Raw genomic sequence first — 15,711 nt, forward strand, 5'->3', positions numbered from 1 at the left:
ATTTGTGGGTCATAAAAATATGTTTGTCTCATGCGGATTTAACCATCACGGTGCCATCTTTTCAGGTATCTGTCATCCTGACTAAGACAATTGCCAAAGGAGTGGAAATAAAAGCCAACAATTTAACGTGCTTTCCAAAACTCGGAGGATCACTATGTCCACCCTATCAAGTGTAGCTTAACCCGTGACTGATCAACTTCTGCAGTTCATAAATCAATTGTAGTCTAGCCAGTCTAAGCTCTTCTCTAGGCTAGCCGTATGAATTATTTGTAGAAAATACAAATAATTTAGTTTTGCTCATGTTCAGAATATAATACTTACAAACCACTGCCAAAAATAAATTATACATCTTATTATTTTCATTAAATTTCGACTTGTTAAATGTTGTCTGTTTCATACTGATAAAAAAAACTACAGAAAGATGAGATACAAAATGATAAACAAATAATTCAAAAACGAACAATAGCAGTAATTGATCTCGTAACCTTCATACATTTCAATAAACAAAATATTGTTTAAATATCAATGTTTATTCGTCCTGAATCCTCAGTCTGTCTTATATTGAATCTGTCTGTCTTTATTTGTTTACAAGTAATGTCGTTGCAACACATGCAGTTTTGTTTGCCTCAGAATTAATTATTTCATGAATGAAAAGGATTTATTTATGCTTGTGTTATAAGAATTGTGATTTGGCTGATACAGTCTTAAGTCTCGAGGTTTAAAAGTTTTTTTTGTATATTCTTTGAAAAGAAAAATATTACTTGCTTTCCGAATGTTAATCTCACAACCAATTTTAAGGGCTTATCTCAGATGTTCTATTGTTTACAAAAAAAAAACACGTGGACATTAAAAAGATCAGGACAAATTAATGGTGAACGTTATCTAAAAAAATCACAAAGAAAACTACGTTTATGGTGATTTAGAGTATTAGAATTATACTCACAAATTCCAACAGTTAGTTTACAATATTTCCTGCATATATGTAGTAAGGAATGAAAAAAAAAAATTACTCGATTTCTACTAAAAGTAATCTTTTATAACACACCAGTCAAATCCACCCCTGGTATAAAAATTTAATTTTAACACATTTTAAAATCATGAAATATATATTAAGAATCTTATTCATGAATGATATCGACCATACAAACACATTTCGCAAACCGTCTTTAACACAAATATTATCACAAAAAGCTCGCAATTCATCTGTTTTCGAGTAAAGGTCGTCCGTGCTTACTGAACGTCCGTCTGTCTGTCACGATTTATTATATTTAACTTTAATTTATTGTTCCCTTTACGATATAAGTTGTTTCATGTTATTATTTCAATATTCTTGAATATATAAAGGATCACAGATTTTGTTTTTGGATGTGCAGGTCAGTAAATTGAGAGAACAATTCAGGAATTTCTTAGCCAACAACCATAAGTAGAAAGAAACAATCACGAATTTGGAAATCGAAGTCCGGAACGTAAAGGAAACAATTGTACAACAATAACTTTTATGTATTATTGTAGTACAAACGGACTTAATGCCGTGATATTCGTTTTAGGGCCGATTTTTCAATCGTCAGATAACTTCTACCTGAGGAATAAATATGGCCGTTTGACATATTTTCCATACAAAAGCTGTCAATACGTCAAACTTATTCGTCAAATAAAAGTTATCTGGCGATTGAAAAATCGGCCCTTAGTCTACTATCAGCAACGTGTTGCACCTAACTGATTGCTATAAAATTATTATATTTTGTAATCAGTGACATTTACAAACCAGTACCCATTGCTATGCGTCTAGATCCAGATTTATGGCGTAATGTGGATTCCAGCAGAAATGCAGTTTGGCCTTGACTGCCTTGTTTAGACGTAGCGCATTATCTAGAACTTAATTATATTAATACTTTTATAATTTATGTAATGATTATGCGATAAATATTCGTGGTGGTCAGCAGAGATGTTGATTTGAAATTAAGTTAGTACTTATTGTGATTGACATCAAAGTATTTTGAAGTGTAATACGTTTTGAGAACAAAAAAGTGTAACCGACTGCAAATAAAAAAATAGAGTCAAAATTGTTGAAATTGTATGATAAGAAATGTAAACTTAATCACGTTACATGAAAAAAATATTATAGTTTCAACTAAATTACTTTATCCAGTCCGAAGTTATGATTTAACAAACATAAAAAACAACATTTCTTCTTCTTTTTTGAAACTCTGATAAAAACAAAACCCAACAATATTTATTGAAAAAAACACACATTAAATAACTACTAGAAATAAATAAAACCTTTGGCACCAAACGAAAATAAAACACAATCAAGAAAATATTTATAAACCGCTGTTTTGTAATCGAAACACCCTTTTCATAATGTGACACATTTTGAATGACAGGTTGGTATATACACAATACATCTCAGCTTACCTCAACTTACCTGCTTCAACGGCGCGATGTTTTCAAATACAAGTTCAATGCTCTTTGAGGATCGAACGCGGTGCGTATGCGCAGTGCGGAAATAACACTGTTTATATTAATTCAGGATGTATGTAACTATGTAATAAGCTATAAAATGTGTAAAGTCAAATCGGAAGCTACCGATGTCAAGCCAAATTTGTTTGTGGATAGTTCTCTTCAGGAAAACAATATGGAAAACGTACAAGAAATAAAATGACATTCAAAAAGCCTACTTTTAACGAAAGCAAGGGAATATTGATGGATGAGGCTGGCGGCAGGACCGTAGATGTTGGCACGAAAAAGGAGGCCTATGCCCAGCAGTGGGAGGACAAGGGTTGTGGGTGATGATGATGATGGAAACATTGAACTGTTCGTTATGAATGTATAAGAATAGTTCCGCCCCTATAGTGTAGTAGTAAGTATGCTTATACTATGAACGAATAATAAATTGTAACAGTTATTTCAATCTTTCCTCACAATGCCAAATGTGTGTGATATTGCAAATTAATAACATAGACAGGATATTTTTTTTAAGTTATTTTTAACATAAAAAGAGTGACAACGGCTCAACCACAGCCCACATCTTCAAGATAAACCAGCGGCAAATTATAATTATTTGATCATTGATATTTACCCTTTTCCTATACTCTTACGTTGTGAATATCTATTCGTAGCTCGGACATCGTCAGTCAGCCTCTATCTGTGATGAATGGCCGAGCTGGACCATCTGCCGCAGATTTTAATTAAACTAGATCGATAAACGACTGGTTTAATGAGATTGTAGACAGATGTTAGGATCTCTTCCAGTTACAGCTATAGTTAGCAGTTCTGGTGTTATGGTATAGTTAAATTTGAAATTCGATAAAAGGTACACCCTAATATTATTGCTTTAGTAACTTTTTTAAATTAAAAATGAACTTTTTTCTGTAAGAATCTCTCACTTTTAAACGAGTTTTCTTTTTCTAGATATAAATATTTATATTTCAATAAAATTGTTGTGTTGCTTGAATATTTGTATTGGTAAAAGAAAATCCTCAATACTCGAAAAGAAATACTTTTCAATCTCAATAATTTAATTCTTGTGAAACTAACAAACCCATATGCATAAATAATAGATGCCCAAACATAGAGTAAAGTTTTGTGAATCGTGGGAATGCAGTATATAATATCTACATGAACTTAGTTACAGAGATAGCAGCCTTATCTACGCAGGTGAGGGAATTTGAGATAAAATATATGCAGGCGCTTCGTTATTACAAGTGTTTTTCTATAAGTAAGAAAACGTTAATTCACAAAATAACAAAAGATTTTTATTTTACAGAAATGGGTTTATTAACAATTTTACAGAGTTAAATATTTACAGTACAATCATTTGCTATATACAAAAAAAAACATAAACAATAATTAAATCAATGCATCAAAAAATTCATCGGCATCGCTACCGGCTGAGAGTGTGCCCAAAAGGCTGGCAGCATCGCCACGTTGAATGGCAATGCTAATCCTATGAGCGAGGTAAAAGCCAGCCTTTGGGTCACGACAAGTGTCAACGAGACGCTTTGCTAGGTCTTTAAAAAGCGTTTTGGCACTCGGCCCCCACGGCCCAAAAGTTTCAACCCCAAACGGCTCAAAGAAGTATTTAAAGAAGTTTCATTTTAAGTAGATCCTTTTCAGTGTCGTTTAACCTTTCATGTTAAAAAACATATTTTATGGAAGGGTAGAGTAACAAACAAAATACAAAAACAAAGCATACAAAAACACAAGTTGGAAAAAATGCAATGGCTATCTCTATTAAAGAATACCATAATGAATGTAATAGAAAAAAATCGGTTTATACGTTTTGAATTTATCACCATACCTTGATTCGTTAAAGCCTAGCGTTAGCATAGCTTCCTATGGAACCTCACTAACATTCACAGACACAGGATACATTTTTTATTAATTCCTGAACTTTAATTTATGACGTATGGTATCATAATTTAAATCTGAATAACTATTAATATGTGACATGCAACTACATAGTTAAGGCATTCTGGAATTTAAAGGCCTATTTGTGCCTAGCTATATCGGCTAATTGATCTAGAATCTGAACGAATCTAGCTATTTATGATATAAATATACCCAAAGATTGAGCTCTTTCAATCTTTGGGTTTATTTAGGATTGCTATCAAAGAAGGTTGTGGTCACAGCAACCCGAAAAGTGGAAAAGTACAATTTGAATTTCGCCATAAGCCATCATGACTTGAATTTGATAACTTATTTCCAAGTCAAATGTCTTAGGTTCAAATATCAAGACGTATTTGCAAATTCATGTATGACTAATAATTTTTACTTGCTAAAATCGGCGAAGAAAAACATCCAACGAACTTACTAGTTACAACTACGGGCTGTTAAAAACTCTGACAGGTTGCACATGAGCTACCATAAGAATATTCCTCGCATCCAGTCTGTTTAGGACAGTTTTATTAGCTAAATACTGTAATAATATATTTTTCTTTTGTGAAAAAAATCATCGTTTTAAGGGAAGGAAAAAACTATGTACAACAAAGTACAAACTAATAATAATAAACAAGTGTTATTAATTTATACGTGAATCAAATAAATGTTACCTCATCTTTTACCTTCATACTTACGCACTTCAGCAGTTACTCAAAATAAGTCCTTAACAAAAAAAAACGCTGGAAACCAGTAAAAACACCAGTACAAGCGGCAGTCGAGCGAATCGATGTCGAAAAACAAACAATTGACTGTTTGTCGAGTTGCAATCAAACACTCGCATTCCTTGCGCTTTGTTCAAAATAAACCTATGGGCAAGCTAAAGAATAATAAGTAAGTCCACTTCGATCAAATGGCTCTTGTCTAGACTAACTTTTCTAACGAATTAATGCATTAACGATCCTACAAAGATATCACCAGTCACTCAAACCACATACCCCAAGAATGCTCTTGTTTTTTGGCGAAGACAAATCTTCATAACCCTTCCAGTTTTACGGCGATGAATAATACCGGGTAGCGTCAAATTTTTAACTTCACTAGAACCATCCCTTTGGAAATCATGAGCTCTTAGTTAAACAAAGAGTCGGTGACACTTCTCACACTGGTTTTAGCTACAACCTATGCCTAAGCTGTTCTCCAGTAGTTTTGGATCGATCACTACTTAGCCATAAAAAGCATGCTAATTCAGTAGTTAAATAAAATATAACAGAAAGGGAAGAGAAGTTCAAAGGGATTTTAATAACTTTCCTGAAGCAAATTCATAATTATTAATTATTATTTTAACCCTGTACTCGTGCGTATTTATCGGGATAGCCCGAGTAGTATCAGACCGTACCTCAATCCTTTATCATGAGTCGAGCTTAAAGTGAAATATTGTTACATCTTACTCTATAAACTATTAGAAAGAAAGAAAGAAAATAACTATTCTACATATTCTATTTCCTACTTTAAATTAAATCTCTTTCTCGAGTTGATCTACCGTCTCCTCCACTCTATGTCCTATTACCCATTCAGTTATTTAGGTATAAACTTCGAGATTGTTACTCGTAAACCGCCATTGTTACCGGCACGTGCCCTCGCCAATAACACTCGTCACGTTCATTACAATCTTGAACTTACATACAGGTCAATTATTTAGCAAGCACTTACACATTATATCGATTAATGAGGGGGACGGCGATATAGAATGGTAATAGGGTAGAAAGGGATGGGTGTGTCTTGTGATGTCACTAAGTAATCTGCTTATGCAGATTTTAATAACTTAGACGTAGAAGTGGGAAGGTTTTTGTAAAAGATGTCTATGAGTACCTAAGGGTTGAATCACTGAATTTTAAGTGCTATGTATGCCGTCTGGTGAAATGAAGGACAGTTGTTATGTTACGTTTAAATGGCTAAGATTCGACACAACGTATTAGGACTATAACTATAGAGGCAATTGTTCCCAAGCCTAGATCATTGAGCCAATTATTACAAAATTCAGTATGACGCTAGCCGCTGTCATGGATTAAAGGATAAAAAATATTCTTCTTTTATACGCTATATTCAGTTACAGCGATATTTTTCAGCAGAGGAAAAACTTCGGACTTTCAAGTAGGTTCAGTGGGATTTTCCGCTTGCCTGGCACACAAAGAGCAAAGGAAGGCAAATGGTAAGGTTTCCGTCAGTAAAAGTCTGAAATTCCTTTCCGAGCGGGAGGAGTCTTTTGATCAGTCCCCATCCGAAAAACATGCGTAATATTTCGCCTTTTATATGTATAAAAATAATCTCCTTTCTATTTCCATCCATACACACATAGCCTAACTCCTATATTTAAATTTTAAAATCGAGATAACTTCTCAAAGATCAAAAAACAGGAATGACAATAATAAAATGTTGAAAACAATAAAAACTCAAATGTCATGTAATATACAAGCCATCCGCCCACGTGACGGTGACCCCGGATGAATCATAAGCAGCATCTTGTTTTACGACGCAACTCATTAATAATACTGTCTCATACTACATAACGAGAGGGGTAACCAGTAAAGGTGATATGAGGCTGGGATTTAAGACTAAGTTAAGTGTTTTAGTAGATTCTGATGTAGATGTAGTAGTTAAAGCACATCCATTTACCAAACTAAAGGTGTAAGTTGGTGAGTGTATGTGTATGTTTGTTACCTCTAAAGAAGCTGCCAATAAAGAAATTTATTATTATTACTCTTAACGCATAAACGGCTTTGCCAGTTTTAAACTGCAACAAAACGTCATTGTTGGACGCCATGTAGTACTAATCCATTTTAATATCTATGGAATTTTGAAGTCCAAAAATGACGATTTTGTGCAGTTATAAATGCAACTATTCAGGCAAAGATAGTTTAAAGTAATTCTACGAAAATCTATGCCAATAGTACAGAAGTCTGGAAGACAAGTGGGGAAGGCCTTTGCCCAGATGTGAGATCTAAAAGGGGATATATAAAAAAATGTAGATGGTATGGAGAGACATTTTTGGGAGAAATAAGACGGTGTCCATTTGCACATAGATTTACATCTGTACTTTCTTTTTGTAACATAGTAATTTTGGCTAAACAAGAAAAAGAAATTCTGCTCTTGCCAGCAAATGGTTTTTTTGAGTGAGTACTTGGCTCAATGCTTATTCTCGATTTGAAACAAGGTTTTTGATCGAACAATGACAAGCAAAAGAAATGCGAATCTTATTTTCTCAATAGACCTCGTGAAACTTTAACAATAAGATTTATTAAAGCACATCAATGGAAACTTTCAATTTCCATTTTAAAACTATTTAAATAAAAACAAAAATCCGTTTACATTGACTCGATCAAGGTTGGAATGCAAAAAGTATTCAACTTTGAATGAGTCACTCTTGAGTCGACTTTAGCTGGGTGACATTTTGTTTAAGCGACATTTAGAACCTTCCTTGTACAGCCGCTATTTTATACTTATTATTATATTATTTTGTCCGTACTGTCTATTAGCCTGTCCATCCGTCAGGCGCTAGACTGTATCTGAATGGTCAAAGCTAGACAGTCAGGTTTAGCTGCGGTTGACGCCGTCATAAATTTGTTGGTTTTTTTTAAGTGAACCTGTAACTTACTTTTCAGAACACTACTGCACTGCTGCTGGTTAAAGGATTTCCCCGCTCGCACAAAATAACGACAAATAATCAATACAAACAAATTGCAAAGCTGTAAAAAGCCGCTCTTTCAAAAATAAATCTCTGAATCTTACGGATGCTTTAAAAACAAATGTTACATAAGAAACAAATCACATACCCGTACAGTCAGTTACAAGGCGGAAAACAATAAAGATAGTTTTGTCGACTCTACCGGTCCTGCTCAATAAAGGATGTTTTAATCGCATTAGGAAGCCGTACAAATTTCCGTGCTTACGCTACTTATTTTACCATGATTTTTATTGTAGCGGTGAGATTTTTGTTTTTAAACTAGCCTATGTTTTACCACTACTTTTACCACAAAGATAGGACTGAAGATAAATACCCGGAAAACCAAAGAAATGCGATCTGGTGTGAAGAACAACTCACCGTTGCTGATTGGCACAGAGGTGGTGGAACGCGTCCACCAATTTACTTACCTCGGGAGCGTCGTGTCGGAAACGGGGGGATGTGAGGAGGACATCGCCTCACGGATCGCCAAAGCCCGAGCTACTTTCGCGCAGTTGAGACCTGTTTGGCAGTCACGAAAGCTGACCCGAAGGATCAAGCTCAAAATCTTCGGGTCCAATGTCAAAGCCGTACTGCTTTACGGGTGCGAGACGTGGAAGGTCACAAAAGACATCTCACGCCAAATCCAGGTCTTCGTCAACCGATGTTTGCGCCGCATTCTCGGAATTTACTGGCCCGAGACCATCTCCAACTCAGAACTGTTGGAGAAATGCCGAGAAAGCCCCATTAATCGGCAGATTAAACGCCGCAAATGGGGTTGGATTGGCCACACACTCCGAAGGGATCCCGACCACATTCCCAAGCAAGCCTTGGATTGGAATCCTCAAGGGAAGAGGAAGCGTGGCCGTCCTCGTCAAACCTGGCGTCGCACTGTGATGGCTGAAGCGGCGAGCATCGGTATGACGTGGAGCGAGATGAAGCATGAAGCTCAAGACAGATCGAGATGGAGAACCTCTGTGGACGCCCTCTGCCCCATCTAGGGGACATAGGACTTTAAGTCAAGTAAGTCATGTTTTACCACTATATGGACAGACGAGTGGAAGAATTAGCACACCTAACCCAATAGCCCGAAGTGCCGCGGTTTTGGCCTCCGCATAGATAAAGCGTTTGTGTGATCGACAAATATCTATCCTGAGTCTGGGTGTCTTTGTGCATGTAACTTAAATGTTTGTGAAACAACTCACGACAAAAGCATTAAAATCTCAAATTTTATGCGTAAGTTGTTTTAGACATTGCTTCTGATCTGTTCTGATTCGTTAAAAAGCTTTCTCAAAGACAAATCCCAAATAATTTATGAATCTTTGAAAACCTTAGTGAGCGTACCAAACTTTCAAACGTCACCATCAACACATACGTCCTTGCTATATCAAAATTTGAACAGTTGCAGGAAACATTAAAATCTGTGAAATCTAGACGCTTGGATTATTACAGCGAAATAAATACTGCAATTAAAAATACAACCAGCGTCGCATTAATCGTCGTAAAAGTGAGACTGTTACGTAATGTTCAAGAGAAACTGATCTGTGTGGGAAAATAACAAAATAGGCAACGAAAACAATAGACGACTGTGTTTTTCCCGCTCTTGGTTTACTTGGTTTAAATGAAGACAAAAAGTTTATTAACGATGTTTGGGTTAATCATGTGGATGATCATTCTAAGGTAGACTTACAGAATAAGGTGTAGGTATATGTCGGCTGATTACAGCATAATATACCCATGGCTAAACTTGTTGGCTAAAAACAGGGATTTCTATAGTTAAGGATTTAATCTTTGTGCCAGGTGGTGAATTGGAATCACATGGTAAAATACCAGATAGCTAGGGTTTTATTATTGTATGAAACAAATATTCATCTTAAATTGTCTTGGTGGGTTTATTCGGGTTCAATTATTACATAGATATGGTTAAGTGAGAGGATATAAAAAAAAATCAGACAGTCCAGTTTATATATAAGTACGATAATTTAACAAAGGACTATTTGTCTTCCAAATAAAAGCAACTGTTCTAGAAAATATACATTTAATAAAGATTTTAATTGATTCTTTAACAATAAACATGTTTAATGGAGCTCTGCATCCGAATCGAAATCTTTGTTAGAGACGTACCTGGAACCATATTTGAATAAACGTTGATACATATCGGTCTTCTCGGTACCTCCCCTTACAACCAGCTCAACTAAACAACTGATTTCTTTCCTAGCAGTCTTAGTCAGTTTGTGCTCAAGCTGTTTAATCATATGTGATGTAAATTCCCCAAAAATATCATGAATGTGATGTCTTGCACCACCTGCCCAACTTCTTAACGCTGCCATTGTTGTTTCAAAATCAATTGCTAATACATCCTCTTCCATACCTAGCGCTTTGTCTATAATATCTAACAGTATCCGCATAGCTTTCGTCCGCATCTTTAGTTTCTGATGACTAGTCTGAAACAATTTGAATCTCTGCGTCATCACAGCTCTCGACACTGCTAAGAACTCTTTCATGCCAAAAGTATCGGTATAATAAGGCTTAAGCTTCCTGCACATCAATTCTCTGTCTTCCTTTTCCATTAACGTCTCAAGAAAGCCTTCGTGCTTCTTAATAACCTTGATAGATTGATCCATGAATAATTTAAACTTTTTCTCATTGAGTTTCAGTAATTCGCTGATGAAATCTGCACCGTAATCAGAGAAAGCAGGATACATGCGACAAACATCATAAGTAGTGCAGATGTGGTTGATTTCATCCATCTTGTCCTTTACGCTTCGTTTATAAATCTTTTCATTTAACGCCTGTACGGAGGTGTTATTTACTATCTTATTGGCTTCACCCAACGCGTCGTTTAGTAACTTCCTCTCCTCGGCGTAAAGCATTCTGCTTGACGTCTCTATTAGATCTAAGAATGTTAATTCCTTGTCAATTTGTGTTTCTGCTGCTTCGCTCATAAGGAAGGTGTGATAATTGGACAACATAGTGACGTAATCATCAGTCACAGCTTCTAGAATATATGATAAGTTCATTTTTGGTGAGATCTCTTTCTTAATTTGGTGCGCTACGGCTCTTAGTGTTGAGGTTCCCTTTTGCTGGAGGTGCTTCACGTATTCGTTTGTGTTATTCACGTACATCTTATGGTTAGTTTCATTTATTTCAATAGCGGCTCTTAAGACAGCGTCGCCTAGGGTTTTTCTTGGCAGATGACCTCGAGACATGAATGACAAAGGCATGGGTAGGTTGTATTTGTCGCCAAAGGATACTTGTTCCGAGAGAGTTCTTAGAAAGTCTTTTCCTACTCTCATGACTCCCTCCAGCTCCACATCGTAACATAATGAAGCCTGCAACGCTGAAATCATGAGAAATGTCTTAAAACGTACTAAATCACACATAATGTGAGGTGTGTTAGAAGTATATATACACCGAGTTTTATAGCCGTGCTCTAGAGTCCGCGTTTTAAAAGTGCCTGGAAAACGACCTGCTTGAAATAAAAACTTTAATTTGATGTTGATTTTGAATTATATTTAACTTACCGTGCAGAAAAAATAAACTAAACAAAATCATTATATTACTGAATGAATTAAGTAGGTATGTCCCTTGGTTGCGAATAAAAATGTAAAGTGAAGGAAATCTTATACTCAAATATTTTTTCACAGATCTTTGATAATTTCTTTAATTAGTTTTTTCATTACTTAGATAACGTATGTATATGTGTATTATGAGTATAATTAAATACGTTTTGTAATTATTTTTAATCACAATCCTTATGAATGTTTAGGAACTAGATGTATAAAACATTTTCTTCGTTTTGTTAAACGCTTTAAGAAGACAAATGGATGCCAACTTATTAATTTATAAAACAAATGTATTCTGGTTAAAAGCAGGTATGTACTTCGTGACTTGATTGAAGTAATTGAAAACGCACGCAACCTCACACGCCCTGTGTTGTCTTTTGCCGCTATTGACTTACGGGTATACTAGCTGTTTCTTCTCCATAGGAACTATCTATTCTCGCTTTGGAATCGTCCAACTAGAGCCAGTTAAGTAGCGTTTCAAAATGTCTAATTTTTTTAGGTATTCTGAAACGCTACCTAAGTGTCTTGATATCGAAGCCTTTGATTTTAACTTGGCAGCTGTTTGTTTTAGGCTATGCCAGCGACATTATGAAGTTTAGTAACAAAATTAAAAAAAAACGTCTCATTATTTTACTGACAGTAGAACAAAATCGATTTCCTATGCTTATTTAGCTTTAGACAATCTTCAAATCATGTTTCTTATACAAACAGCTCACAATAATATTGATTAACAGATATAATTACGGTGCAAACTAGCCCGGTGCATTTGATAAGCCTTAGTAGTCATTAATTCTTGGGGCACGCGGCGTGATTCCAGCCTAAGGGCCGGTACACACTGTAAATCATTCACGGTTAGATCTAGACAGCTCGGCGTATAGTTAGTAATACCCCTTAGGTGATCGTAGGGCTGCTTCGTTAGAAAAATAGAATTTTGTTTTCTTTGTTTTGTGTTCATCGGGATTAGGTTGTCCTAAATCAGTCCATACGTGTTATGGTTGTTTAAGACTATGTTTTTTATTATTATTTGAGAGTTGAATTTGTAAGAGTGTTCTTATAAATTTTTCACGAAAACCAATCTAAGATGGCTGCATAAAATGGCGGATATCACATTTTTTTCACGACTCCCTAAATATGACTGGACCAGTAGAATTATAATGACTAATTTCAAATCTTAGTGTGACAGAATTTTTAAATGTTAAATGAGATTTTTCTTTAATGTTTATTCATTTCATTACAGCATTTGCAGGTTTCACCGGACATGGACAAAGTGAAGTTATCTTCTTAAATATGAACCATAGAGCAGCGGAAGGAAGGCGTCGAACACGTCTTGTGGGGAATTGAAATCAATTTTTTGTTTAAAATAAGAATAATGACTTTTTGATAAGCTTTTAATATTTAACAGTGTATTTGTATATTCAATAAGCAATAAACATTTTGATTCAACTCTTTTTATGATACCAGCCTATATATGTATACGTCCAACTGTTGGGAAGTGCTTTTTCCCAAATTTGAAAAAGGTTTATCACCACACTACCTCACTATGTTTCGGAGTTTCCTCCCAACATTTTTCTTCACATTTTTTTCATTTGTATAGATTAATAACTACGAAATTAAAAAAGAATAAGAACGAACGCATATTTTTAAAAATGTCACATTGGCATTTTCTGCGTTAAAATCGAAAGTAGTTGCAGGTTGCATTAAAACTAATTTTAACAAATTAAAAACTATGTTAACACAACCCTAGCGCTCCGCAGCGATACCGGCGCGTGCGCATTGCCCAAGCGCACACGTCCACGCCTCACCATTGTCGGGATCAGCTATCTGACAGACCGGATTAGCGCCAATTATTATTTGTCACTGTGAATTATCTGCATTTCAACGAGACTTGGCTGGAACACAACCAGCTTGCACTAGCAACAGCTAAACGTATGGGTTGTATAATATATGTATAATAAGGTGTATTAATTAAATATAATGTGAGATTTGTGTATTTGAAAAGGTTAATGGGATGAATGTATTCTCAACTTTGCTTATTTCAACAGGTGTGTTTTGCAAAATATGAAATGTTTTGCGTTATCATTGTTAGCTAGTTATACTTAGTGAGACCACAACTTAGTAAAATAATACCAAAATTCAAAAGTATTTTAGCACTGTAACTATAAAACAATAAAAATGTTGTATATATTTTAACAAAATTAAAAAAAAAAGTGATCTACTGTTTTTTTTAATTTAGTTAAAATGTATAACAACATTTTAAATGTTTTACAGTAACGCACTGTTAGGTATAGATATCCCTAATAGTTATATTTACTAATATACCGTTACTTACTTAAATCCCTAGAAGCACTTAACCTTGAGAGTTCAACAAGACGCTTTGTTCTTTAGATAAACATCGACTGCCGCCATGAAAAACTGAATCCACGTACCGCGAGGTTTTTCCAAACATTCAAGTCACTTGCACAAAGCACGCAGAACAAGCATCCGTGGAACACAGAAATGCTTGTCTACAGAGGGATCGAACCCTTGACGCCCAGTGGAATTTCCTTGGGAACATCTAGATATTTAAGTTATAATTTTGTTGACACTTTGAAGTTCTTTTCAATCGAGTTGAAAAGAAGGAGATTCTCAATTCGTCTTTTATTTTTGTTTTCATTTAAAAAAACATACAAAAATCATAGGTAATGCTTGGCTAAGTCGTTTTTATTTGAAGTCGGTTGTATGCTTCTGTTGTTAAAAAATATAATTCATGTAAATTAATCAATATCACTAGCCGGCTTCATATCTATAGCCTTGTGGTTCACAATCCGGTACATAAAACAACGACAACCAACGCCTTTCGAAAAGTGAATATAGTACAGAAACTCCTTTTTACGAAGACAATGGATATATACGTATTTATTGCAGAGGTTGAACACCTACAAATATAAAAGCTTATTAAGATAACTTTCGTAGATGGACTCATGTCATTCGATAATTGTTTACTCACCAAACCGGAGTCCTTAATCATGAGCATTATGCAGAGCGCGGCGGTGGGTCGCGATTCAAATATGGCGTGGAAATCAATACGGTATATTAATACTACGCCAGATTTCTAATTATTCCTAAAAAAATGTCTTGCGTAAGTGATATAATTTTAGTTTAAATAAAATATCCCAAGATTATCTAAAAGCTAGCAGTTACATAAACTGCTAATCTATACTAATATATAAAGCGGAAGAGTTTGTTTATTTGATTGTTTGTTTGAACGCTCTAAGCTCAGGAACTACTGGATCAAATTGAAAAAATCTTTTTGTGTTCAATATTCCAATCATCGAGGAAGGTTTTAGTCTATATAACATCACGCTTCAATTAATAAAAGCGAAGATAAAATGGAAAATGTAGCAAAAACGGAGAAAAATATTAATGTTCGAGGGCTTTATCTTTATCACAGCTGACCCGCCTATCAATTAAAAAAAACATGGCTAAATTATTCCATACCGAGTTAAGTAACACTAAAATACATTTTCGCATTTCCCATTACAAACATTTTATACTCCAGCCACCGGAAAAATCAAGTTGAACAAAGTCGGTTTTCAACATTAACATAAATAGAATAAGCTTTATCTCGCGATCATCCTGCGCCACAGCGCCACCTGGCGACGTGTGCGCGCGTCACACGTAAAGCTCACGCTTATCTGACAGGCCAGGTTCCTGTGCATCCATCGGACATTCTTACCTTAACCGCATCCTTATAGCAGAGTGGTGTGAATCATGAGACTAACGTAAATCTGAAAGAAATCGTACTAATATCATTATCCGATTATCTTGCTAATTTATTATGAACGCGAAAGTTTTTATGTATGGATGTTTGTTAGTCTTTTAAGCAAAACCACTGAACGGATTTAGACGAAAGTTGGTACACAGATAGTTACTATAACCGTGATAGCCAAACATTTGATATATTCACAGAAGATATATTTAGTTTTTGCTATTAAGTACAACAGATAATAAAAATTATTCCAAAGTATTGATGAGAATTATAAAATTGAACAAAAACATATCAGTGTTGTT

The sequence above is a fragment of the Trichoplusia ni genome, chromosome 12 (assembly GCF_003590095.1).
Source record: "Trichoplusia ni isolate ovarian cell line Hi5 chromosome 12, tn1, whole genome shotgun sequence".
NCBI classification, from domain to species: Eukaryota; Metazoa; Arthropoda; class Insecta; order Lepidoptera; family Noctuidae; genus Trichoplusia; species Trichoplusia ni.